This window comes from Mirounga leonina, unplaced genomic scaffold (genome assembly GCF_011800145.1).
Source record: "Mirounga leonina isolate KUSES-001 unplaced genomic scaffold, KU_Mleo_1.0 Mir_114, whole genome shotgun sequence".
Taxonomy (NCBI): domain Eukaryota; kingdom Metazoa; phylum Chordata; class Mammalia; order Carnivora; family Phocidae; genus Mirounga; species Mirounga leonina.
The window spans coordinates 53,704,747-53,710,746 of record NW_023270265.1 but is presented as its reverse complement, the minus strand read 5'-3'; positions in this window follow the sequence as shown (position 1 = coordinate 53,710,746).

The following is a 6,000-nucleotide window of genomic DNA, read 5'->3' as shown; positions in this document are numbered from 1 at the left end:
CCTGCTGGCGCGCCGGCGGCGCCTCGGACTGGCCGGCGCCGGGGGCCTCGCGCTCCGGCCGGCGCCCCTGCCCGCCGCGCCCGCCCGGCCTCGGCCTGCCCGCGGGCCCCGCGCCCGGCTCCGCGCGCCGCTCGGGCTCCGGCTCGGGCTGGGGTTCGGCTCCGGCTCCGGCTCGGGCTCGGCTCCGGCTCGGGCTCGGCTCCGGCTCGGGCTGGGGTTCGGCTCCGGCTCGGGCTCGGCTCCGGCTCGGGTTCCGGCTCCGGCTACGCGCGCCCGGCTGCCATGGCAACGTGCCCGCCCCCCGCGGCCCCGCCCTCGGCGTGCCGCCCGCGCGCCTGCCGCAGTGTCACCCGAGCGGGGGACCCGGTGCCTGGGAGGACCGGGGGTCCCGGCGCTCGCAAGGCCCTGCTCACTTTGGCGGGCGCTGGGGCACGAGTGGGGGCTGCGCGCTCTTGGGGACTCTGTCTCCGGGGACGTCGGCCGCCTTCTGTAGGCCGCTCGGCCTGTGCGCGGCGGGGCCCCTTGTGTGGCCGGTGTCCTGAGCGACGCCCCCGCAGGCTGCTGCCCGGGTGTGCTCCCACCGGGGCCCCGGAGATCGAGGGCCGTGGCCCACCGCTAGGAGAGCTCTGGGTGGGTCGTAGGCTCTCCGCGGGGGCCCTCCGGTCCCTCCCCCGCCGCCTAGGGGCGGGGCTGCCGCAGTCTTCGTTGGGGGTGGCGGCTGCGGAGGCTCAGAGGCTCGCGGTTGGGGGTGGGGGGGCGGAGAGGGGAGAGGGGGGCTGGAGACCCGGCGGGGCTCGTCTGAGCAGCTGCGGTCTGGCCTGCCTCCTCTCTTGAGCGAGGGTCTCATGGATGCCGTGCTGGGAGCCACAATTACGCTTTCTTTCCGACCTTGCCAGCCAGCCTTGGGGCAAAGAAACCCAAAGACCGGACAGCCCCTCCCCGCAATTCAGCGGTTCCGCTGTCTCCCGATTAACCCCTTCGTTCCCCCATTTATGGTCCAGTGGCTGGACTTGCTCCAGCACGGGGCGAGCCTTGCCCCAAGCTGGGGCCCATGGTTGTCTGAACATCCCGGATACTCTCCCAACCCCGGCGAAGGGCCAGACAGCACCCCCTACCAGCCTTTCCACAGGAGGTGGGCATGGTCCTTTCCCGCCTCCTAGCAGAGCTCTGGGTCAGAGCCCTATAGGAGAGCAGATGCTACTGGCCAGGCTATCAGCTTCCACACGTGGCCAGCCCTATCCTCACAGCCTTGCTTGGCCAGGTACACAGCAGGCGCTCCATAAATGCTCCTGTGTGAATGAGCCAGGACTTGTGGCAAGGCATGCAAAATCCAAGCGTTCACTGGGACACTAATTCCCAATATCCTGTGCTTGGGTCAGGTCACTGTGACCCTGGGCCCTGGCACGTGACGCCCAAGCATGTGGGGGCACACAAGTCACGGGAGAAACAGGCCTCAAGCTGGTAGCTGGGTGGTCAGCCTCATCCTGTGCAAAACGCTGGTCCTTGAACCCACCCGAGTCAACTAAGCTGAAATTGGGTGCAGTTTTTCCCCTTCTGGGGGTGCTGAAAAGCTCAGAGTAGCAGCCAGGGCTGGGTGGGTGGAGGTAGCGGGAGCCGGAGAAAAGCCACCTCACAGCTGTGGGATGTGGGCCAGCTGTCTGAGCTGTCCCTGTGGGCACCACACAGGGCCTCAGAAGGAGGCAGAGGGAGGCCGGTGGGCTCTGGGCTGCACCCCCACCCTCAGACCCAGTCCACAGAGCTGGGCACCCCGGCTGCCGGGTCCGTCTGCTGCAGGGTTGGGGGGGCGGGCTGGTGAGACCTGGATGTGGCCAGCCCTTACTCACCACCCAGACTAAGTGCCCTTTGTGGGGGCACAAAGGCCGAGCTGCAGGGACCTCGTGGAGGTGGGCTTTGTCACCTGGTTCTCTGGTCACTGTGCACCTGGCTGAGGGCGCAGGGTTTAGGATGGGCACTTAGGCACTGAATGGGAGGGGCAAAGATAATCCCACTTCTGAGGAGCATTGGTCGTATTTCAAGTGTTCTGGGTCTAATGACACATCGTCTATTTGATGATGCATCCAATTTGGGTAAAATGCAGAACATGCAGGCTGTTGATGTGGGCACTTCCCATCTCCTGGGTCAGGCAGACTGTTGCTCCATGGAGGGGGACCAGGAGCATGGGTCAGTGCGGAAGGGCCAAGGGGGAGCCCATGGGGGGCCACCCCGCAGGTCCTTCTTTTACCCCCCTGCTTTCATTTGTAAGTTTGTGGTCCTTGGTCTTCCTTGTTCAGTGGCATGATGTCATCTCCACTGGAAGCTTTGTTAGTCTGAGTGTTTGCATACTTGCTTGCTTTTGTAAGCTTTGCTCCAAGAAAGGATTTGGTACTGGACCTGTGTTCTGGTGCCTTGAACATAAGTAGAGGCTTCATTAATGTGGTTGGATGAGGCATGATTCTTAACATCAGAGCAAGTCTTGATTAGGCGCTCCAGATCTTCCAGAGCTGATGAGCCCACATATGTGTGAGGACATCCAAGTAGCCCCTGGGTGTCCATTCAAAGTTAACTCCCAACCCAGTTTCAAACCGTGCCAAGAATCCTCACGAACAGACACTGGAATGGCCTCTCAGCGTTGGCCTGCATGCCTGCCCCTCCCCCCACATGCCCAGCCGGCCCGCCTTCTTCCTGAGGACCCACGGGTGACGTCAGAATCCTGCTCCACAGTGAGGCCATGACGTGGGGGTGCCCCGGTCTTCTTAGTGGTCCCTGACCCAGCAGAGCACACTCTGCTCACCTGTCTGCCCCACCTCACTTCCCTGCAAGACCCTCCATTCTGTAGATCCTGGCCTGAGCTGCCCTCCCTGCCTCTGGCCTCTGCCGTCCACAGACCTTGCTCCTGATCAGTGCCAGGTCCGAACGCCCCTGACGGATGCTGTCTCCTGCAGAGTTCCATGCTTGTCTCTGGACCCTTGTCCTACTCAGACACTGGCAGGACTTTGCTTCGTTCTTCTGAGCCCCAGGTCTCCTGTAAGGGGCGGGGGGCTCCCTCCTGTCTTAAGGCGTGCAGTCAGCGCTCTCAGCCTGACCAGTCTGTGGCTGATGTGAATGGAGCGGGGGTCTTCAGAGTCTTGGCTCTCATTTTCCCTGAATGAATTTTGAAAAGTGTCAAACTGCTTGCACATTTTGAAGTCAACATTTAAAATTTGTAAGAAATCACAAATGTAAATAATTGCAAGGAATGGAATTTCTGGTGTGGTAAATACTGATATTTTGGAGTAAAACTGTTACTCTTGTCAATGTATCCAAGAAGCTAATTACCAAAATGTTGGGCTTTTTTTTTTTTTTGCATTTAAGTATGCTCTACACCCAGCGTGGGGCTCAAACTCACCATCCCAAGATCAAGAGTCGCATGCTCCACAGACCTGAGCCAGCCAGGCGCCCCAATACCAAAATGGTTTTGATGCCCAAGGTCAGTCATTTAAAAAAAAAATCACATAAACATGTTCTTTACCAGTCCAAAATCTTCATGAGAACATTTTCCCTTAAACTTATTATAGACATCAAATTTTGGCCAGAATTTTATCCTATTGTGATATCTTTTCATGCTTGAAAGTTTCTATAGTTCCCCCATCACACTTCTTTGCAACAAATACACATGTAGGTTTTAGTAAATCAAATATTCAATAAATAAGAAAATTTAAATGTTTTTTTGGTTGGTTTCCAGGGACCATAAGACTTATTTTACAGTCTTGAAGTCTTTCGGTGAAATAAACGACCATATTTGTTCTGGCGTTGGGAACACACACCCAAGGACCATGGATTACTAATGTGGCTTCTGTTGGGAGAGCCTGAGCCCTCCTAATAGTCTGTGCTGTCACTCTAGCTGTCACTATGTGGCTGTCATCCTGTGGCTGTTACTCTGTGGCTGTCATTCCGTAGCAGTTATTCTGTGGTTGTTACTCTGTGGCAGGCATTCTGTGGCAGGCATTCTGTGGCTGTTACTCTGTGCCTATTACTCTGTGGCTCTCACTCCGTGTCTATCATTCTGTGGCTCTCTGTGGCTGTCATTCTGTGACTGTTATTCTGTGGCTGTCATTCTGTGGCTGTCACTCTGTGCCTATTACTCTGTGGCTGTCATTCTGTGGCTGTCACTCTGTGCCTATTACTCTGTGGCTGTCATTCTGTGGCTGTTACTCTGTGGCTATTACTCTGGCTGTCCCCTTTTCCATAAAGACACAAGTCATATTGTGTTATAGCTACAAAGCACTTATTTCCAAATAAGGTCACACTCACAGGTGCCCAGGGCTAGCACTTCAACATGTCATTTTGGGGACACAATTCTACCCACCACAGTGTCCTCAGAGCTGGCCCTGTAACCATAAAGACCCTGTTAGCACCCCTGCAAGCCTGTTTGCTGGACCGGGAACTCTGCGAGGGCTGAGAGCAGCACGGTCTATGCCCTGGAGTGCGGTGCCGGGTGCAGCCCCTGGCTCGTGGCCTGCTCTGGGCAAGTGCTTAGGCGGGCTGTGCAGGTGTGTGTTTCCGTTGAGCTGTGAAAGCTGCAGAAAGCCCTCCCTTGGGGGAGTGTGTGCAGCCCACGGCTGGGGGCTTTTGTTCCCTGGGCAGGAGAACCCTGGCCAGTGAGTGTCCTCGTTTGTGCAGTTATGAGCAGCCAGGACGACCGTCCTGTGGGGTGTGGGCTGGCTCCCGTGACGGCCCAGGTGTGGACTGGAGCTCCCGGGCCCAGCAGCCCGCACCTCCCCAGCCCCGGCCTGGTTCCCAGCTGGGCTGCTGCTGTGCCAATTGCAGGTTTAATGATCAAAATCCACTGCAGCGTGTTTTCTTGTGTTTTCACTGCATGCTATTCATGATGATTTCTGCCAAGGACAAATGCAAGCGTTGGCGTCTCAGGGCCTGACTCTGACATTCCAACGCCAGACGGTGGCAGGTGGGGTGGGGACTGCCTGTGCGGGGTGGGGGGGTGGGGGAGTTGGCGGCGCCAGATGCCTCCTGCCCCACAGTTACTGTTGGCACGTCTCCCCCTCTTCCATTGCTCAAGATGCTCCGTAATTAAGAAGCCCTCAGTTACTCAGCGTGGGCTTTGGGGTGCATTTGGAGGGTCCCTGCGAGGGTTAGCCCTTCTCTGCAGCTGGGAACCGGCTGGAGCTTCTGTCCTGGGTTTGTAATCAGGGAGCACCTCGCCTGGGAACTAGATCGTCTTTTCCTTGTTTCTATTCATGGAACCAAATTTCAAACAGGGCTTTTATGGGTTATTGGGACCCCCTGCACCCAGAGAAGGGGGCAATGGTCACTCTGTAACATGAGGTTAGTTCATTCCTTCGTGAGTCAGGGCCCCTCGAGGTTCCTTGGCCAGTAGACTAACACTAGTCCATTATAAACAAACATTGATCTTTAAAAACAAAGTTCCAGAATAAATTCAACTAAGCCCAGTTTAAATGAGACGTTGCCAGGAGCTTATTGGCTATGCTGTTCCCTAATGCATGAAGGGCAAAATTGATTTTACACGGTGGGTCCCTATAAATAAAATGCTAAAATGCTGTCACCTTTCCTGGATAGATGCTTCTATTTCTTAAAAACTAGCAGAATACTCCATTTCACTCACTTCAGTGGGAAGTGTTTCTCAGAAAAATATGAAAAGACTTGGGACTCAGACGCTGATGAGCACAGGCGGCAGTCCGGAAGCCTGGGAGCCCTGGGGCGGTGGGGCCCTGGGCCCTGCAGCGCTGCTGGGAGCCCCGGGCCCGCGCATTCCTTCTGTCCTGGTGTCTCCCTCTCCTCTTTGCTCCAAACTGCACACAGGTGTCTTCCTTTTGTGGACGTCCTATGATGTGTCCTCTCCGGCTTTCCCAAAGCTTCTGCGGGCCACGGCTCTGGTGACATTTCCACAGAGCCCCAGGACCCAGGCCAAGCTCCGCGGCCTCCCCAGAGGTCCACTCGGCCACCGACAGCCAGCGTTTTCAATGCCGGGCTTGGGAACGGGCT